The sequence below is a fragment of the Podarcis pityusensis genome (genome assembly GCF_964106645.2).
Source record: "Podarcis pityusensis genome assembly, chromosome: 10".
Lineage (NCBI taxonomy): Eukaryota > Metazoa > Chordata > Lepidosauria > Squamata > Lacertidae > Podarcis > Podarcis pityusensis.
The window spans coordinates 29,959,432-29,972,670 of record NC_138035.1 but is presented as its reverse complement, the minus strand read 5'-3'; positions in this window follow the sequence as shown (position 1 = coordinate 29,972,670).

Below are 13,239 nucleotides of genomic sequence, written 5' to 3'. Positions count from 1 at the left end.
TCTAATAATTGGTTCTGCTGCCCAACTCTTCTCCTACTTTGAGATTTTAAACCTAAATCTTTGCTCCTTTTTGCCTTCATCTCCGGAATTGGAGTGGGGAGAGAAAGAGAAGCCTAGTCCTCTTTAGTTTTTGCACATCTTGGCATGCGTGGCTTCTTCTGTCCCAAAGCCACCACTAGGGGCTCACCTGCATGAGACATATATAGAGCCACACCCCTGTTCTCCACATTTATCCATCTGAAATACCTACCATACCACACCCTAGTCCCATGCTTTTAGCTACCATATTGGAAGATTAACCTCGTTACCAGCCCATTGTTACCAGCTAGGTGGATGTTAAACACAACCAGGGTAAGGTTGGGAAACCCAAAGGTAGCAGCCCCACCCAATGAACGATCAATTTCCTTGCCCATTCCAAGAATGTAGAAAATACTGGCATCAAAATATACACACACCCTGTAGTTGAGAAGACCTATGGAGGGCCAAAGATTCCTCACACCTTCATTAAAGACATTATATGACAGGGTTACTATATAAGTCTATAGTGACACTAAGCGCTTCAAACTGTGGCTGGCTTGTTCCCACGCAACATCTCAGTCTCCAGACTGCCAGCTTTTCCATTTGTATTACACAACAGAATAAATGTACTACAGACAGGCAGCATCATATACCCCAACAGGTGCGACTAAGAACAAATTCAGTAGAAGCCAACAACCCGTACCACAAGTTCCAATATCCGAGGGAAGGATATCATTGCACTTATTCCATATTGCAAGAACAAAGGGTTATTGCTGAAAATTCCAACCTTTGCTTGGTTTGTGCTCACATTGTCCAGTGAGTATGTTCACACGCTGTTCTTGTGCTGGATATGTGCCGCCAAACAGAGGGACTGTCTTCTCAAATGTTACAGCAAGGAACATTGGCTTGTGCATGTGGGTTTCAAACCGAGGCATCTTCCTCACCCCTTCCACGCTAGCAGCCAGCCAGTGCTTGATAGCATTGACTTGACTCTTGGTTTGGTGATTCCTTCTTTGCAGAGATACAGGAGAATACATGTTGCATGCAAGGATCTCTGGTTCAGCTCCCCACCGAGAAGATAAATGTTGCAACATTTCAGCAACTATGATAGGAGAGCCTGCTGGATGGATGTGGTGGCGGTGGTGGGGCAAGTGTTGTTTGTAATCATTGTAATAAGTACAGTTGAAATGCATGTAACAAGAAACAAAGATCTGTCTTGCTTTTCTGCTAAAGCACCCAGCACAGAATGGAATCCAGCGTGCTGGCTGGGGCTGATGGGATTTGTAGTCCAGAACATCTGGAGGGCATCAGGTTGGCGAAGCTTGGTGCATCTCGGTCGATCCCTGTTGTTAATCTGCACCTGCACGCAAGCACATGAGAAAGCCACCAGGTGGGGATGACTCATGCATGGCTGCTAAAAGAGGAAGAGGGTGAAGCTTGCCGGCTTGGGGTCTCAGGGTTTGTTCAGCTGGTGACCAAACCTCCCATCCATCCTTGGCTGGGTGTGTCTTGAGGCAGCCCTAATGCTTCTTTCAAACAGAGCGAGCAAACCGTTTGGTGCAAAAGGCCCTTCCAGAAAATTCCGCATCTTTTGAAATCTACCCACATTTGGTAGACCAGACCAATTGTGACTCATTCTGAACGGAAAATGCTTCCCCCCCCCTTCTTTTTTTGGAAGGGGGGGACGAAATAACTTCTCTGCAAGAGCAGCATCTGTATAATTAAATCTGTAGAGCAGCGCAAAACCAGGCTGCAGGCCAAACGTCTGCTTTTGTGGTTTGTGTGGCTTTGCTTGCCTTGTACTCTTCCACCCCCTCCCCTCATCACAAGATAGGCTGAAGCTCTTCCAAGAGATTCAGAACAAATCTTTCTTTCTTCCTCTACTAGGTTCGTTTCTCTATGCTTATGGCAATAGCATTAATGGTTCACATATCATTTTAGCCCTCTAGCATAAATTCCAGAGTTTAATAACAGTTTGATGGTGTGTAGTACAAAAGACAGGAGGCACTGCAGAACTTTGGTGGGTGGTGGTAGCACAGGACAGGAAAAAAAGAAATCTTGTGGGGAGGGATAATTCTCAACTCTTGTTCAGCAACAGAGTGACTTCCCTATTACCATTGCACTAGCCCCGATTTTGAATTTGCAGCTTGATAACTGTATGCTGGTAACAAGGCCTCTGAATTGCAGCCATCTATGTCAACAATTCCATCCAAGTCAACAGAATCATGAAATTGACTATGGCAGCTGACAAGCTGTTTCTGGCCTGGTGTCAATTTCGTGCCCACCCGAAAGTGTTTTGGAGATGGGGAAGAGGAGTGGGGAAAGAAAAAAAGTGCTTTTGAATGACAGATCACTGCTGAGAGTGAGAAACGGCTTTGCACTGCTGCTTCTCCCTTTTGAAAAGTCTGCATCGGTGCATGTGTGGAAAATCAGGCACACAGAGTTCAAGTGGGGTGGGGTGGGAGGTGCATGGGTGTGTGTGTCCCGCTTTCCCAACCAGAAACGTTGGAAGGCTTGCAATGAACATTACTGTCCAACCTGGGATAATCAGGGAAGTAACTACAGAGAGGGCAGTCAAGGAAGCCTCTTTACAGACGAGTGAGTCCAATGCTATTCTCTCACCTGGACAAAAGCTTCTGGTTCTCACCTGCTGGTCTCAGCTACTAGCTCTGTTCTTGCTGGCTATAAACTGTCTCCACCCTCAGCTTCACAGAAGCTGAGTTAGACATGCGAGAAGCCTGCAGACCAGAAGAGAGATATTATCTATCAATTTGGGGAAGAGGAAGGAAACAGAGAGAATTAAATAGATCAAAAGTCACTCCTTGCAACTCCCCCCACAACAGAAGCAATTCTGTTATATTCCTCTTTTAGCATTGAGTTCCCCATCAGTCTCCAACCTTCCCTTGCCTACAGGATATCTTGCATCAGAAACATGTACTGAAACCCAGTGCTTGCTAGCTAGGCTGCCACACCTTTGTGTGAGTCATTCCTAAGACATTGGCCCCCAAAGCACCTGGCAACATCTGCCCGGCACCTGAGAGAGATTTTAATTATGATGAACGGTGGCAAGACCAGAAAGAGTGTTAACAAGTATATTAAGTCAATGGAATGCTTTCTATGCAACAAGGACTGAGAAGGCCCATTCACACACCAAAACATCCCTGGATGTTGCAGTAATCGAAGAATGGACATACAGGCGTGAACTAGGCTTGGCACAGGCACCCAGTGGTGACTGGTGGTCTTTGGTGCTGACCGGAGGGGCCATCGTAAAGACTATCACACACTGCCCTGGCTTCCTCAAGCCAATCCAAGATGGAAGCTCCTGCTCTGGAGCAGGTTGGCAGGAATAAGGAACATTATTTCAAGCTGAGGGCTGCCTCCATGACACATCTTCTGAAGGGGTTCCATGGCAGTGGTGGGAAGGGCTGGAGCCAAATGTTGGTGAGGCCAGAGCCACGTTCCCTTTTCCTTATACGCATACAGATTCTAAGCATTAGAAATAATAGTAAAATACAGTAGCGGCCTATGTACTGGGGTGCTGCCCTGACACTGGGGTTGATTCTACACAGTGGTTGCTCCCCATCTCCATGACACTGAAATCAGAAATAAGGTCAAGTCTACACCATACATGGTTCCCTCCCCCAAGAATCCTCAGAACTGTCGCTTGTTAAGAGTGATGGGAATCATAGCTCTGTAAGGAGTAAACTACAGTACCCAGAATTCCTTTGGGGAAGCCATGCACTTAAAATATATAGTGTGGGTGTGAAGTAGAACTGCCTTAGGGGAGTAACCACATCATCTAATTCTCCCTTGCCATGACCAGAAAGAAGTGGCAACAGAACATCACAGGTTTTTTTTAAAAAAGCAGCCCAAATTTCAAAGTTACAATCATGAATACTCCCTTTTTTATGCAGATTGGTTGTTAACAGTCCAGGCTAATCCACTGAAATTTCATCAGTGGGAACTAACCATTAAGACATTTTTTTGGGGGGGGGGTGTGGAATCCCTAATATGGAATGAGAATCTTTCTTATGGGCCAACATGGGCTTTTCCTGTGACTTGGAAAATGCCAAATTTAGCCATTCAACAAGGGAGGATAATAAACTGGAGGAAGAGGGTTTTATGCCACCAGAAAATGGGACTCCATTCTCTGAGGGAACAGTTCCCTCTGACAGCTGGGTGAAGCTACCCAATTTGTCATCTATTGACTTATTGTCTAGCACGCCACCAAAAATTAATCTCCACCTTTGCTGGTAGAAACACTGCCTGGTTTCTTTGGATTCCTGTTCTCTGCTTATCAAGGAGCTTATGCATTTTGCCTACGGATGGAGACGGACCTGGGCAGAAGCCAGTTCTTGTGTCTGATGGGGAAATCAAACTATTGTTCTGCTTCTTCTTCCCAGCAGGCCTTGCTGCAACTACCTGAAACCTGTCTAGCACCTTAAAGAGCTTCTTCTGAATGTCTGCCACCTTCTTGCCCCATTCTGCCTTAAGGCCAAGAGCAGATGCAGACTCCATGGCTTCTGTGTTAGCTCAATCCATTTCCCCCCCTCCCTCCCCCAGTTTATTTCCTTACCATCTTGTCTGGTGAAGCGATCCACACCATGCATTTGAAAATTCTAAAGCACATCGAGTGCACATTTAAACTCCATGGGTTTCTGAAAAGAACCATGAGAACAGTAGTTTCTTAAAGAGTGCTGGGAATTGATGTTTGAGGGGACGGGAAGACAACAGTTGGAAGTCTTGTGGTTAAGCGTGCATTGAATGTGCTTTAAATGTATAGTGTGGAAGGTAAAGGTAAAGGACGCAGGTGGTGCTGTGGTCTAAACCACTGAGCCTCTTGGGCTTGCTGATCAGAAAGTCAGCGGTTCAAATCCCCGTGACTGGGTGAGCTCCCATTGCTCTGTCCCAGCACCTGCCAACTAGCAGTTCGAAAGCACACCAGTGCAAATAGATAAATAGGTACCGCTGCAGCGAGAAGATGAACGGCATTTCCGTGCGCTCTGGTTTCCGACAAGGTGCTCCATTGCGCCAGAAGCGGTTTAGTCATGCTGGCCACGTGATCTGGAAAGCTGTCTGTGGGCAAACACCAGCTCCCTTGGCCTGAAATCGAGATGAACGCCACACCCCATAGTCGCCGTTTACTGGACTTAACTGTCCAAGGGTTCTTTACCTTTTTTTAATAGTGTAGACCTAGCTTGAAAGCAGGTACAATATTTTGTGCTGTTTTGATTGGCCTGATAAATGGATTTTTGAACTGTTCTTAGGAGCCAACAGGGCCACTTTTACTTTCAGAGTTTATGGAAGATGCAAGAAGTAGAGAGTGATCCCTAAACAGTTTTTTTTGGAGCTAACAGTAACTGGAGTACAGTTATGGGGTCTACACATGTATGTTGCTGGGAAATCTGCCTTGTAAGAGGAGCTGTTTGCCTCCCCTCTTGCTTTGTTTGGGTGTTAATAAATATAGCAAATATTTATTAATATATGCTGTAAGTCACCTCCAACATCCAAATAAAACTAAGCCTGGTAGTTCTGCATTTAGGGTTTCTCACCACTCTGGGAAGTCAGGTTCAATGTTAGTGCAATGTAGCGGATCATAGTGCAACTATTTGTTTGTGTCATATTTTATGACGCTTTAATTCATTGTAGTTCATGGATACATTGCAGTGTATTGTTCACAATTTTAAGGCGCAATTGAGGCGCCCTGAGGAGACTTTTGAGTCAAGTTGGTGGAATACAAGATCGTGCATTGCTTATAAAACACCTACAATTTACTAAGCACTGTACAGAGTCTCAAAGATAAGACAGTCACTGGTCCCAGGCTTACAACTTAATAGACCCAACACAGAATATAAATCCAATGAATGAAAGAATGACAGTCGCTAGGCATGAAGACCAAAGCTTCAGGCCTGAAGGTGTGGCCTTCTCAAATGAAAATCCCCAATCTATGGGTCACACAAAAAAAGAATAATAGAGCAGATATCCCCTATAGCAGGACTGTCCAACTTCCAAGAGACTGTGATCTACTCCCACTATAAAAAAACTAGCAGTGATCTACCTATTGGATTGACCAAAGTTATTGAGCTTTTTTAGGGAGCCAGAGTTGTTGAGCTTCCACCTCTTTCTACTTTAGAACTGGATGGTTCTCTGTGTGTATTTGTGGCCAAGATAAACTTCCATTGCTGTGTAATTACCAGGGAGATGGTGCTCTCACTGCAAAGCTACGTGGGTAGTCCACACCCTCTCCCTGATTTTCGTGGCCACAGTGATGTTGCCTGCAGGTTTGCAAGCCCACACAAACTCTTAATTCTCAGGCTTCCAGGCTGAGCTCAGAGCTTGCAAAATGGGACTAACCTGTTGGGTCTGATATCTTGCCGCCTGTTTTGTGTATGGGACAAGTCGTAACTATGTAAACGTCCCACACATGCTGTCTTGGAGTTTTCTTGGGAAAAAGAAATGAATGATTCTGAAACAGCTTAAGATAAATATTGTTTAACAAAAAGTGGAAAAGTTCCTCTTTAGCATTTATTTTTTTTTGCTAACGTGTCTTTTGCTTTATCTTTCTCTGTGATTCCTCTCTTTATTTCTATTGCCCTTTTCTTGTCTTCTGTTTTCCTCCTTTGTTTTGTATTTTCTGCACCTGCAATTTTACTGTATTATCTGAAAATCTCAAAAAAAAATAAATCAGTAACTGAGGACCATCCATTCTGATGGGCAGCAACTATCCAAGATCTCAGATAGAGGTATTTCCCACCTGCTGGCTGATACCATTTCAAGTGGAGATGCCAATGATCTTCGGCATACAAGCCATCTGCTCATTATTTGAACATCACCTGCTTATCTCTAGCTAAGAACATAAGAGCAATTTTGCCGGATCCACCTAAAGGCCTATCTAGCTCAACATCCTGCTTCCCATTATGGTCAACGAGATTCCTGTTTGACACCTACAAGGAGGTCACGAGGGCCAAGAGCACTCACTCCCTGATCATGTTTTCCAGAGACTGGCATTCAAATGTTAATGCCTCTAATTCTGAAGTTAGCACATCACTAGGGACCACTGGTAGGAGTCAGTGTAGCTGGGATCCTGAGCATGCCGCTTAACTCCTAGGCTTCCTGCAATGCAAGTCTCATACAGAAACAGACTACTTGTCCTAACGATACATTAGATTGTAAAAGCAGGAGTCAAATAAACCAAGCAGCAGGCGATCTAATTCAAAACCAAAAGCCCACCAGAACAGAAAAATCTTTCCTTTTATTTTGGAGCTGCAGGAATGTTTGCTGCAGGAAAGGCTATATGCTGCCTTCATACACACCTAAATAGTGCACCCAACATTCTGCTGTCGTTCTCTGTTGATGGTCAATCACTGTAGAACATAGTGCTATGCGTTTGTGGGTGCTAGACCACTGTAATCTCTGAATCAAGCAAATGTTAGAATTTAATGAATGCTTGGAGTGTTAAGACATGGGTGCCAGACTCATATGCATTAATCCAGACCCATGTGTATTAAGTTGTGTGCTAGACAATGCCAATCCCCCAGAATCAACAAGTCTTAAATAAAGTCATACCTCATGTTACGTTTCCTTCAGGTTGAGCTTTTTCAGGTCGCATCCCGTAGCAACCTGGAAGTACCAGAAAGGGTTACTTCCGGGTTTTGCTGCTCGCGCATGCACAGACGCGCAAAATGACGTCACACGCATGCGCAGAAGCGGCAAATCGTGATCCACGCAAGCACAGACGTGGGTTGCATTCTGCTCATGTTGCGAACAGGCCTCTGGAACGGATCCCATTCGCAACCAGAGGTACTACTGTACTAATTAAGCAAGGGTAACTTCCTCTTCAGGTGATAGCCTGGGGGATGAGCCATTAGTACTACAAAGGACCAAAGGAACTCAAGTGTGAGATGGAAGATGGTTGGGGCCTCTCCCTCAACTCAGAGTTAGTAGAAGATCAAGCTTAGAGAGGTTGGAGGGAGGAGGGATGTCACTGGGAAGAAAGGCAGCAAGGTGAGGAGGCAGAAGCAGAGCACAATGCTTGATATCTTTGCCCATGGAGGAAGAAGGGCCCTCCATCATAGGCTCAGGTGGTATATATGTGTAAATAAACCATACACCATAAAGTCACCCCAGTCTCCGCTGTGCCACATTCCCCAAAGGAAACACAAACCCTGGGTTAAGCACCTGAACCCCCTGGGAATCTCACACCACTCAGAGATTTGGGGGGTGGCATGCAACAATACTTATGGGGGGTCTACAGCCCACCCCCACCAATATTTCTTGTATTTCTTCAAAACGTGAGGTTTTTCCACACATGCTGACTCCTTTCTCCTCTTTGGGCTCCTTAGCATCCTGGCTACATAATGATATTCACAGTCTAATGATCAGGAATACAAGGAGCAATAATAATGATATGCCTCCATCCCTTCTCAGTTTTATGAATATTATTTAATATGAAATATTGATGATGACAACAATGATTACACTGGTGGTTCTGGAATGGCGTATTTCATATTTTTTATGTGACAGATATTATGCATGTTTGTTAAATGTTCCTGTCTCACCTTTCCCCGTCAAACCGAAGTGCCCGTGGCAGCTCACATCTGAAATTTTCAATAATCTGTTTTTTTAAAAGGTATATGAAACTGATGATAGGAGATTCACAGAAAATCAATGGCTACCAAAAGGGGAGAGATGTATAAATGCTCTTATTTCAGGTTAGGGTGACCTCTTCTACATCACCAAAAAAGTAGAACTACATCACTGAAGGAAAGGAGGACAGAACAGCATGGATTTGCATATACAGTGGTACCTAAGGTTAAGATCTTAATTTGTTCTGGAGGTCTGTTCTTAACCTGAAACTGTTCTTAACCTGAAGCACCACTTTAGCTAATGGGGCCTCCCGCTGCTGCTGCGCCACCGGAGCATGATTTCTGTTGTCATCCTGAAGCAAAGTTCTTAACCCGAGGTACTATTTCTGGGTTAGCGGAGTCTGTAACCTGAAGCGTCTGTAACCTGAAGCGTCTGTAACCTGAAGCGTATGTAACCCGAGGTACCACTGTACTAATTCATATTCATAAATGCAGATTTGGAAATAATCCCCACAATTTAAGCAAACTTCATTAGATCACATAATGGAAAGATTGTTCCTAGGTCACCTGTTTGCCTACTAGGTCTGCTGTCCAGGTACGAACTGTTGATGGTGAATTTAAAGCCCATACTCTCTGTTCAGTCAGTTCTTTATCTTTAAACCAGATTTGGACCAGACAGCCCTTCAAATAAAGGACTAAATTCTGAAAGAGAGCCCTTCAAACAGACGACTGTCTTCTGTTAAGTAGGACTCTTAGTATTTTGTGGGTTGTTGTTTTTAACAAATAATCAGGGTTGGGGACTATGTGCACCTGATATTTCAGCTTTCCATATCATGTGGAAGGATTTCTGTGGTAACCCATGAGTCATTATGAGTCATTTAGCAACTGAGGCTCAACGGTTTTGATACAGATAGGATGGGATTCATAGAGCTGTGCAACAGACAGATGCTTTTAGGCCTCACAGCAGCCACTTCTGAAATGGAGGGGGACTTCCCATACTAGCGTGTGATACGGCCTGGGAGTCTGCTGACTAAAGAAGTGGAGAAGAAAAAGAAGGAAGCAGCAAAAGTTCAGCCTCCTAACCACATCTGGGTCCTTGAGTTTGCCTAATGCAGCTCTTTGGCTCCTTGCCTATATTGCTTAATTTCGGAGCATGTGAAATCCTTCCAGAAAAATGAGCTTGAGGGTAAACCCTGGCAAGACTCTGGTTTACATTATGATAATGCACAGAACACTTTGGCCCACGCATGTTGCCAATGTGGTTCTTAATAGGTGCTTCCTAATGTCACTCTACTCAGCCATTGCCATGGAATCAGGGCAGGCAATTCCTGGAAGTAAGATGGGTCGTTCTCCCCCATCACTGCATTTAATCAAGAAGCACGGCTGGTGTCTGTTGGGTCCTATCAGCCATAATCTATTACTTCTTCCTAAATATGCCTTTTTTAAAGATAAGAGGGCTCTGGCATGATGTTGGCTGTGGAGCGTGGGAAACTTTTACTGTCACACCCTTTTTATTGTCACACACCAGCATCTTAATTTGGGTGCAGAGAGCAATAAATAAAAAAGGATCCATATGGGTCTAGATAAGATTGCTTGCCAGCAATCTAGCGGAGCGGAGGGGAGAAACTCTGTGGTTTGAATGAATGGAGCAAGACTAGTATAAATTGACACCCACGTTTTCTTGAGAAAAATTGCATCGCTGCACCTGCACCTCTTCAGAAACTAGTATATCTTGTGTGTCCGACTATGGTTTCTGGAACATTTTTTAATCCAATATGCAGGAGCACATGCTGCTCTTCTCTTGCAGGGCAGCCTTGGGATCAGGTCTGCCTGACCACCTTCTTCACACGGGTAACACTTTCCCCCAAAGCTTGTGGGATTGCCACCTAGGTGCCAACAGGAATCACAAGTGGCACAGCCAATGGGAGTTTCTTGTGTACCTGAGCTGGAGGGCCCCAATGCCCCCAGTGCCTGTCTATGGTACAGTTTGGCTTGTGGTGCCCACTCCCTGCCAGGGTGGACTAGAAACAAAACTAGCTCAATGTTTTATGAGTGCTGCACACAATACGTCAGAGCACCAGATGCTCATATTTAGGACTTGGCCTGTGGCATTTTCCTTCCTCTCCCTCCCCCAATCAATTTCCCTTGAAGGACATCTTTGGGGGAAGAAAAGGCTAAGGGGTAAACTCTACACAAATCCAGAGCGGAGTCCCTAAGATGGTTGGATGGCACCTTGTGCAGCTCCTTCCAGCAATTCCTGCAGCCAAGCTGGTGCCAAACATATTGCTCTGCTTTCCTTTGGACCAGCTACACCTAGTCAATGGAAAAGATAAGGCCGAGCAAGGCAGACCAATGGCAACGCTGCTTACTCCCAGTTCCAAGACAAGCTGCTCAGTGTTGTTCCAATACTGATCCTTGGAGGACCCCACTGCTTACTTCCCTCCTCTGGAAAAGCTGTCTGTTTATTTATATACTCTGCTTCTGCTTTTTAAACTGGTTACCAGTTCATATGACAACACTCGCTTTTTTCTGCTGACTGCTGATGTTACATGGCTGCTTTGGGGAGGTGGGGATTGGAATTAGGAAATCCATCTATGTATCATCAGCTCTTTCTAGATTATTGTGGATTCTCTCACAGAATTCTACTTTGAAATCTTTAAAATAATATTTTAGTTTCCTGTTAATTAAGATGTTTTTAATGTATACTTTGACATTCTTCCGTAATGTTTTATTCTGGCTTATTTTATTTTGTGTTTTAATGTGTTGTAAACTGCTTTGAGATCCCCCCTTAAAAATATAAAGCAGTATAGAAATGAAATTAATAACAATACAGTTGAGATATTTTTGTGTGAGAGAATGAGCAAAAGTTCTCACATCCATCACAGCATGGAGACAATACAAATCAATAGTGAGGTACAGCGGAGAATACCTCAAGACTGCTGGATTCCAGTGAAAAATACTGCCAATGCCTCCATGCTTCACAAAGAAACAGTATCAAGCCCTCCTTTTAAAAGGTTGCAAAGTTGGGAAGTATAGACTTCTTGAGGTTTTGCATCAAAGACTCCAGGTGTTCTAGGCACCCTGGTGTCTTTAGGATGGAGGTGCTCACAGCATTAACACCCCAAAAGATCTTGCTCCTCCATTCATTGCAGCTTTCAATCCAGCACAGAGTAAGCATGTCTCTGTGTCTCCAGATTCCAGCCTGCTTCCAGCTCTCACACACAACTCTGGCTACTCTTCTCATACCTAGCAGCTAGGTGTGGGAAGGTCCACCAATTTGTTCAATGGCACAGAGCAACTTCTTTGGTTATGCTAATGGTGGTGCTTAGCTAGCCACCCAAAGCAATTTACCTAGTCCTAGACGAAGGGAGTGGTTGGGCAAGCTTGCTCTCATACATTCTACCCCTACAGATACAGGATCCCAAGAATGGGAAAGGACTCAGGGCACCAACCAGAAACTCATAACAATACACTAGCAAGGGCAGAAATAGAATCCCAGTTTGATCAAACATAATTTGTGCTTGAAGGCCATACACCGATCCTGGAGAAGACAGCTGAATCACTCCATGGAAAAAATGAATGGGAGTAGCTTATGCTAACTAGCAGCCAAAGAGTTATGGTAGTAAAAGCTATGTTATTTGAGTATGTGAATCAGAACTTAGGACTCTCACTTCTTCCTTCTGCTTTCTTGTGGTTCAAGCTGAGCCCCAAGCTTTCCTATGGTTAGCTTTTCTGTTTCTCCCTTTAATTGGTACCTTAGGAGTTCTTTGTAAATGTTTAAATAGGCATAGACCTGCTCATCCGTTTGCATTTTGGTGGCCAGTACATGTTTTGATTATTTTAGGACTCTCACTTGGCAAGTAGACCACTTAGTGGGGAACAGGAGGGGCAGCCCAGCGCTTGCTGCCTTGGGTGTATGTGTCCAGGGCAGGGTGGGGCAGGTAATGGGATGAGAGAAGAGGCCATGTCATTGCCCTCTAATCCTGTGAAATTCAGAAGGCTGAGAAAGGAAAGAGTTTAATTCATGCCCCACAGAAGGCAACTGGTTGCTAACTTTTATTGTAGGAATATAGAATCTATTGAATGAATATACTTGCTTCATACGCAAGGAATCAGCACATCTTACAACAAACTATTCTGACACCTTAAGCCGAATGTTTGTTGCATCAGCTGCTGCACTCGGGAGCCCTCTGCTGGATGAAACGTTGATTTCAAAGGTTTGGTACTTGCGACGACTTTCAGGACTGGGCAAGCTTGACAGTTTTAAAGTGTAACAAATGTTGTGGGGAATCAAACTGTCTCCCTTCAAGTGCTTCCATTTCAAGGAAATGGAGATATCCCACAACCTAACAGGGGAAATGCATTTTCCCCTATAGCTACCAGGATTCTCCCCTGCCCATGTATAAGCTAGAATGCACCACCATTCATCAGGTATTAAGAAAGGGACAGGTTTTCAGCAGCAACCCTCTCAGAACAAAACTACCCTCCAATCCATTACAGTACTTTACTTCCACATTTACCAGGCTTTCACTTCTGAAGCAGGTAAGTTCCCGCAATGCAACATGCAGGGATGGATGCTTTAATCTGATTGTGTGAATAAACCTGCAATGCCTTATTATCCATAGTTGAGTTTAAT